Consider the following 7,999-nt stretch of genomic DNA (forward strand, 5'->3'; position numbering starts at 1 on the left):
GTCTCCAAGCAAGGGCTGAAGGTCTATTTTGGGGTGTGTTGGAGAGAATGTTTGATCAAGTATAACTCAAACTAGATGGCCACCCAAGTCTCTTCCAACTAAAATTCTGTGGTCCAGGTACATCTACTCATTACCCATACAGAAAGGAAGAGAAACACCAAATACACACACCCACTTTACTATCTTCATTAGAAACTCTAGGAGAGGGAACTGTTTTTTCATAATTCTACCATCAGAGGTAATGGAGGTAGAGTGGAGATAGAAGAGACAAATTCCCTCCCATCCCACCACTACTATCAGTAGCTATCTTCTTGCTTGTAGAAGCAATTCTACAATAGGAAGTTGACTTTTGGGCTATATACCCAAAAAAGGATGCCTAGTAACTATCACTAACCTCCTTAACATTAGGATCATAGGAAAGACCGTGTGGAGAGGAATTTTTTAATAATTTTTAAAGAGAGAATATATCCCTTCATTTTAGGACTATATAGCTACATCTTGGTTTTCCTAACTCCTTATCTATAGAGAAGTGGAGCAGAGGAAAGGGGAAAGGCAACACCAGTTAGAGCACCCACTACAAGAGGTCCTTGCCCAACAAAGAGATCGGTATCTATTGCTATGGTAGACCTCAAAGCCTTGCCTGGTAAACCTCTCAGCTGGTTATTTCTGCCTCCTATCTGACACCTTTGTGTGTGTGTCTGTGTGTGTGTATATCTCTGTGTATGTCTTTCTCTGTGTGTCTCTGTGTGCATGTGTCTCTCTCTGTATGTCTGTGTGTGTGTGTGTGTGTGTCTCTCTCTCTATCTATCTATCTCACACACACACACCCCCAGGAGAAAGGAAAGTACAATTAGTAATAGCACCATATAAAGAACAGGTAGCTTCTTCAACTTGCTAAATGATGAAACCCCAAGGAACCTCAAAATTTCTGAATCACTATATTAGACTATAACCTGCTATACCTCCTATACCTTTCTACCTGTCGGGATTTTGAATATCTATTAAAACCATCAATTCCTCAGCCATGAGTTGGTACCTGTCTAGAGTCTTGACCTGCATCTCAGGTCCAAGCTCCCCTCCCAGTTCTCTACCCTCAATATCTAGTTCTTTTTGACAGAGAAGAACCTTATAAACCACTCACCTAGCTTCATCCAAGTTGGGTATTAACTCCATCCAGGACCCAGCAGACTTTTTCTGTATCCATCTTCCTTGATGACTCCCATATTTTGTGATTTTCTCCAAGTTTACTTGCTTTATTTTCCCTCTATCTGCTTTCTCATATTGCTGTCTAATAATGTTCTACCTGCTAACCTGACCTATTTTATCTTTTTTTCTGGCCTGATGAGCCTGTGGTCTAAACCCTATAAAGATGTAGAGAATGGAAAGCAGAAGAAAAAACATATTGGTATGCTAAGGGAAAGAAAGAATTGCCCTGTAGAAAAGAATACCTCAGAACTCCCTCAAAAAAAGTTTGTGTTTTGTTTTTTTTTTTTTAGGATTCCATAGGATTCTTTTCTATGAGCCTCTTGTTAGCTTGAGCTTCCTGACCATTAAAGCTTAAAGTTACCCTTGGGCCCATATATTGTTTTAAAAATAAGGGTTATTAACAGTCTTGTTTCATAGATTCCTTTGGTAGTCTGGTAAAGTCTACTCAAGTTGTCTTTAAATACATGAAATATATTGGAATATCAAGGAAACCAAGTATAATGAAATATAGTTAATTTTTTTAAGTTCATAAATCCAAGATTAAGAACGGTTCTACATTCGTAACCTATGGAGACATAACTTAGTCCTTGAGCTTTAGATTTGGAAGAATTTTAGAGGTTAACAAGCCCAATCTCTGAATTGATATAGAAATTACTTCTTTAGTACTCCCTACACATAAGCATTCAGCTTCTGCTTGAACACTTCTGAAAACATCAGGCTCACTACTTAGCAAAATAGCCTGTTCCAGTTTTCAAGAACTCTGATTTTTCACTAATTCTTCTTTGGAACTAATTAGATCATTTTATAGCTTCTCCTTGTTGGCCCTAGTTCTGTCTTTCAAAGTTACACAACATAATTCTAATCCCCTTTCTGGGTAACACCATAGCATTTCATATCATAGAGCATAGTTCTCATATTTCTTCTAAATCCTGCAAATTTTCACACAATCTAGTTTCTGAATCCTTAACCATACTATCTTCCTTCTTATATAAACTCTAATTTATCAATATATCTCAGGTACTAAAATGGAATTATAATATTCCAGATGTAATCTGACCATTATAGGAATTTTCCTAAAGAATTTCCAGGCAGAAAAATTAATATATATCAACAAGATTATGTGGTGATCAACTCTGATGGAGAGAGCCATCTGCATCCAAAAAGAAGCCCATGGGGACTAAATGTGAATCACATTGTATTTTCACCTTTTTGTTTTTGTTTGCTTTTTAAATTTTTTCTCATTTTTTTTCTCTTTGATATAACTTTTCTTAGGCAGCATGATAACTGTGGAAATGTTCAGAAGAATTGCACATCTTTAACATATTTTGGATTACTTACTGTCTAGGGGAGGGAGGTGAGGAGAAGAGAAGGAGAAAAAATTGGAACATGGGGTTTTTGCAAGGGTGATGGTTGAAAACTATCTTTGCAATTTGTGGCAGCCCTTTTTGTAGCGGCAAGAAACTGAAAACTGAGTGGATACCCATCAGTTTGAGAATGATTGGGTTATGCCACAATTCTCTTTTATTGTCCTAACTCATTTTCCCTAATTGTTCTGTCTCAGTTTATAATTGTTGGGCTCAATCCTGCAAAACCACTCCTCCTTCTTAATCAGAATATTTGATAAGGATAAAAGAGTTTATATTTTAGAATATCAGAATGCCTCTCCCCATCCCAAGCTATCAGAATATCAGATACCGTCTTATCAAGATGCCTCTCCCCATCTCTGGGGTTCCTTCCGCCCATTATGTCATCCCATCTCCGGCACTCATCCCATCCTATCAGAATCCCATTCCCACTCTCACCACCCTGACTCTGCCCCTGCCTCAATCTACCCTCTAAGTCTATATATATGTCATTGAGAACTCACATTGTTTGCTGGATTTTTGGAGACAATAGTCTCATTCAGCCCTGGGACCAAACCATGGATCCATTTGGTCCCAGCAAATCTCTTCCTTTCAAATAAAATATTAAATATTCTCTAATCTCTATCTTGCCTCAGTTTCTCCAGCATTACATTTGAATAAGTTGTGGTATATGAATGTTATGGAATATTATTGTTCTATAAGAAATGATCAGCAGGATGGTTTTAGAGAGGCCTGGAGAGACTTACATGAACTGATGCAAAGTGAAATGAGCAGAACCAGGAGATCATTGTACATGGCACAATACTATAAGATGATCAATTCTGATGGATGTGACTCTTTCCAACAATGAGATGATTGAGGCCAATTCTAATGATCTTGTGATGAAGAGAGTCATGTACACCCAGAGAGAGGACCGTTGGAACTGAGTGTGGATCACAACACAACATTCTCACTCTTTTTGTTATTGTTCGCTTGCATTTTGTTTTCTTATTCATTTTCTTTCCTTTTTGATCTGATTTTTCTTGTACAGAAAGATAATTGTATAAATATATTTACATATATTGCATTTAACATATATTTTAACATGTATAACTACATTGTCTTGGTTACCATCTAGGAGAGGGAGTGGAGAGGAAGGGAAAATTTGGAACACAAGGTTATGCAAGGGTCAATGTTGAAAAATTATTCATGCATATGTTTTGAAAATAAAAAGCTTTAATAATAAAAAAAAGAAATTCAATACAAAAAAATAAAACTATCTTTGCAAATATTTTAAAAAATTTAAAACTATTACAAAAATAAATAGGTAAAACAATGAATATGTGTGCCTGGAACAGCTATTTCCCCAAAAGCTTATTCCTAAAGTTCTCTGTCTTCATGATTGCAAGCCAGGTGTTATTAATAGCGATGATGCTTTTATTCATTTCTTGTTCTCTCCTTTGGCTCTTAATGTTGCAGCAGCTATAAGACCTTTGGCCACTAGTTTTAACATCATATGTCCTAGCTATACACAGAGCATAGTGCCAATTTTTCATGCTATTTCATTGATCACTGATAGGAACAGAGGTTTTGATTTGCCTATATATACATGTATATACACACATATGAAGAATAGTTGTAGGATCTAAGGAGAAAATAACTTGCCAAGGAACATAATAACTGTTTTCCCATATATGGAGGATTATTGTGTATAAAGGGATCGTTAGGACTAATGGGGAAAGGTACAGACACATACAGACTCACCAAGAGCTCCCGAAACAGATAAAATCTCAGATCCAGTCTTTTAAAATTCTCTACCAAGTCATAGACTCTCAGTGGAGTGAGTTGCTAAATCAAGAGTTTCCTACATGTTGAGGAAATCACAGATCTAATCTAATTACTAATCTAATTCCTCAAGGCAAGGTTTCATTATACTTCCCCTTTGCATTGTGTATTGCTGTCTGCCAAACTCTTTAAGCTATCACAGTAGAACATGTGCATGCAAGAAGCACCTCAATTACATGAAGAATCAGACTTTCTGCAATTAAAAATATGAACATTTAGAAATAAATGTTAAAGAGCTCTTTGTTACACCACGGAGCTATGGTAACCCAAGAGTTTGCCTTATCTTGCTGCCTACAGGGCTCACTTACATGGAGGAGAGCATTGGGTAATCAGACTGGAACCAAAAATCAAATGCCAAAAGAGAACTGAAAAAGCTTCTGACTGAAAGCATCACAAAAATGACTTTGCAATCTTCTGTTTCAAAGAAAATTAACCAGATAAGACTAGGATTTTGCAAGTGTTATTTAAAAAAAAAAGAAAAAGAACTGTTTTGATTCTTAAACAAATATAACTTAATACAAATACATGATCAGAGAACTTCCAGATCAAAACTGAATTGATTTTGCATTCCTAAAGAAACCTTTTGCTGGCAGTCATTAATAAGATGACAGCCCTCCCCCCACATCCCAAACCAGTCTGAAGAGAATATGGGTGTGTCCAAGTGGCTGATTTGAAAATTCATTCATAATGTGCATTCTTCTACAGGAAGTGTGTCCCTGACTGATCTGAGAGTTTCTACCCGATTACAACAGCTTTCCTTTCAAATTTTTTTCCCTCAATAAGATTAGGGACAGCCCATCTTTAATCCAGAGAATGTGTGGACTGTGATCCACAGGGAGGCAGCATTTGAAATAACCAGAAAAGAAAAATAGTTTGAGATTAAGAATGATATTTATCACATTATAAGTCTGTTCAAAGAGTTTAATAATAATAAAAAAAAATAAATTCAATACAAAAAAAAAAAACTATCTTTGCCCACAGTTTCCCATTAAAATGTTTTGAGAATGACCCATTTTAAATTAGGGTCTAAATCCATAGGACCTTCTCCTTGGAGCAGAGAGGATACCCAGTGACAATTCCCTGCCTGGTGATTACGGAATATCTTAAACCAATTAGCCCCCCAACTTATAATTTTGCCAATGTTTCCCGATATGGTAGTCAGTACTTCTAGGTAATGTGGAGGAAATGCTCTTATACTTCATTCCCCTCCATTCTAGATCTTCCACAACATTTCAAATGTCTGAATCATCTTCCTCCCGTACCCCTCCAGCCCGCGACTGCCTGGAGTTCTCTGAGTGGGGGAGGGGGTGTTTCCTAAAAATAGGAATGAAGGAGAGGTAGTGGGGATGACAGAGCAATTTTTGTCCCACATTCCAGGTATGAGAGGAGAGGTAGCGAGCGTTAACGGGATTCAGCATTATCAGGCGACCAGGACAGATGCTGCCCCTTCCCCAATCCTTCTTATGGAGCGAAAGGATAAATCCCGGCTTGCAGTTGCCCAGGGTTAGTACTCACCTGCTCTCCTGTATGCAGAGATTATTCAGAGAAAGTCGACAAAAAGGAAAGTGAGGCAGTCTGGTTTTAACCACCCTACCAACTCTCACTTACACAGTCAGGCAGTCTGTCGCATAAATTGTAACTTTCTCCTAATAACCCAGCTCTTACTCACCACGCAGCTCCCCACTTACTCCTGGCACCACTTCTTAGCTCTGGAAAAGCCCCTAGATCCCCACTGGGTTCAGGCGCGGGGGACACGCCTGCTCCAGTCTTCTCCCACCTTTGGACCTCAAATGCCCCTTCCCCCACCATCATCTTAGGGCAAGGAGGTGCGGGCAGGCAAGGATTGGGCTCAAAGGCAGGAGAAAAAAAAAAAAAAAAAGATGATGATAGATGGTGTACTGGAGGAAGGGTAGAGGAAGGGTCGCTCCAAACCTGGCTGGAGCGCAGAGACTTGTCATCCCAGCTTACCTCTGCAGGGAAGGCGCTGAGTGGGCGCTCGGACTGATGTATCTCTCAGCCCGGGAGAATGCTGATTCGACTCATCGTTCCATTCTGTCCAGCCCCGGCCGCACCGAGGGGTCCGGAGCTCCTGGGAGCCCTCCGGGTCCCGTTCCCCCTCTTCCCTCCTCCCTACAGCTGCTGGTGACTCCTTCCTCCAGGCGAGCGCAGCCACCCGGCTATTTGTAACGGGCGCCAGAAGAAACGTCAGAATAGAAACTCCCCACTTGTGTGCCGCGGTTATTGGTGCCCGCGCTCGCTACTGGTTTGTTTCAAATTTGGGCGAAATCTCGAAAAGGAAACCGGAAGCCCTTCTTTTTCTTCTCTCCGGCTTCATTCTCCCTCTGAACCTCATTGCTTTTCCCCAGCCTCCAACCCCAAATTCTCCTGTCCTATGGTCCTATGTCCTATGTCCCCCTGTTTCACTGGACTTGCTCACGGGTGGGATCTCTTTTCTCCCCCTGGGAGCAACTTCCTAACATTCCCGCAAAGATGCTCAGTTCAGAAGGGATGGGAACAGCGTGGACATTGGCCAGACCTAGGGGATAAAGGGAACGTAGCGCTTAGCTCCCGCTTCCACTCCGTCTTCTCATTCTAGGGTCTCAAAAAAAACTGAGAAAGAGACCCCACAGTGTTTCTCCTGCTAGTCCCTTTGATAGTCCGAAAAACCATCCTCCATCCAGCCACGTGTATAAGTATGTTCAAAAGGTACCTAGCCCACTCTAGGAACCAGGGGCTCCCAACAGCCCGCTACCCCTTCATTCAGCTGGGTGGGTCGCTGCCGAGACCGATAATGCCAGGAAATATGGAGTAAATGCAAGTTTCTTCTCCGGGAAGCGAGAGAAAATCATAAGACTTCTCAAAATGATAAAGTGCACTTGGTGGACTTTAAGGAAAGTGACCAGCTTTGATCGACCTGCACATTCAGGACGTAGTCTGTAGGTGTGTGAAGGCAAACTTACCTTTTTCCCTAAGCAGAACAGCTGGCTCTGGTCCTGGCTCTTGGTTCACACAGCTGATTCCTCTTCTAGGTTTTAAAACAGAAGAAATGGGAGGGACAAGGGAGGAGGGGAATGGGCAAAGGAACGCTTCCTCTATTAGGATAGATTCTGAAACAGGGCATTATCTTCTAGCAGAGAGAATGAGTCTTGGAGAAGATTAAAAAAAAAAAAAAATTGGACCCAGCCCCCTGACAAAAGGGCACATTTCCAAAAGGGAAGTCTCCTATATCCAAGAATATCTATTTTACTCGGGGTAAAAGGTGGGTCTGATTACGGATCTGCGGTGACATACCTACAGAACTGAAAAGACAGTATGGGTGCAAAAGTGAAAGGGGATGTAATAGCAGCAGTGACTTTAGAAGAGGAAGAAAGAAAAGACTTATTAGGTTTCAGAGAGGTACTTTTTTTTTTTTTTTGAGGAGAAGTTCCATAGATGAAAAATAATAACTGAAACATTATTCTCTTTGGGGGTCAGTTTCTTAACTGATCCAGTAAAGGGGTTGAACTAAGTGCCCTCTAAGGTCCCCTATACTCTGTGAGTATTAGAGTCAGCCTGAAGACCCAAGAATTGAAGCAAGATTATTGTTTAAAACTTCCTTTTAATTC

At 40.2% G+C, this 7,999-nt stretch overlaps 1 long non-coding RNA gene across 10 annotated transcripts in view; it reads right to left on the reverse strand.

Annotated features, from left to right (window-relative positions):
* LOC116421439 overlaps nt 1-6,590 on the reverse strand; it is a 635,315-nt gene extending 628,725 nt beyond the window's left edge. For 7 of the 10 annotated variants that reach the window (XR_004231803.1, XR_004231802.1, XR_004231799.1 and 4 more), the window contains exon 1: nt 6,363-6,588. This is a non-coding gene — a long non-coding RNA (uncharacterized LOC116421439). Of the gene's footprint in view, nt 1-6,362 lie in introns of all 10 variants that reach the window. The other 3 variants (XR_004231804.1, XR_004231808.1, XR_004231807.1) reach the window with 3 other exon arrangements.
* Nucleotides 6,591-7,999: the final 1,409 nt, after the last annotated feature.

Source organism: Sarcophilus harrisii, chromosome 2 (assembly GCF_902635505.1).
Source record: "Sarcophilus harrisii chromosome 2, mSarHar1.11, whole genome shotgun sequence".
NCBI lineage: Eukaryota > Metazoa > Chordata > Mammalia > Dasyuromorphia > Dasyuridae > Sarcophilus > Sarcophilus harrisii.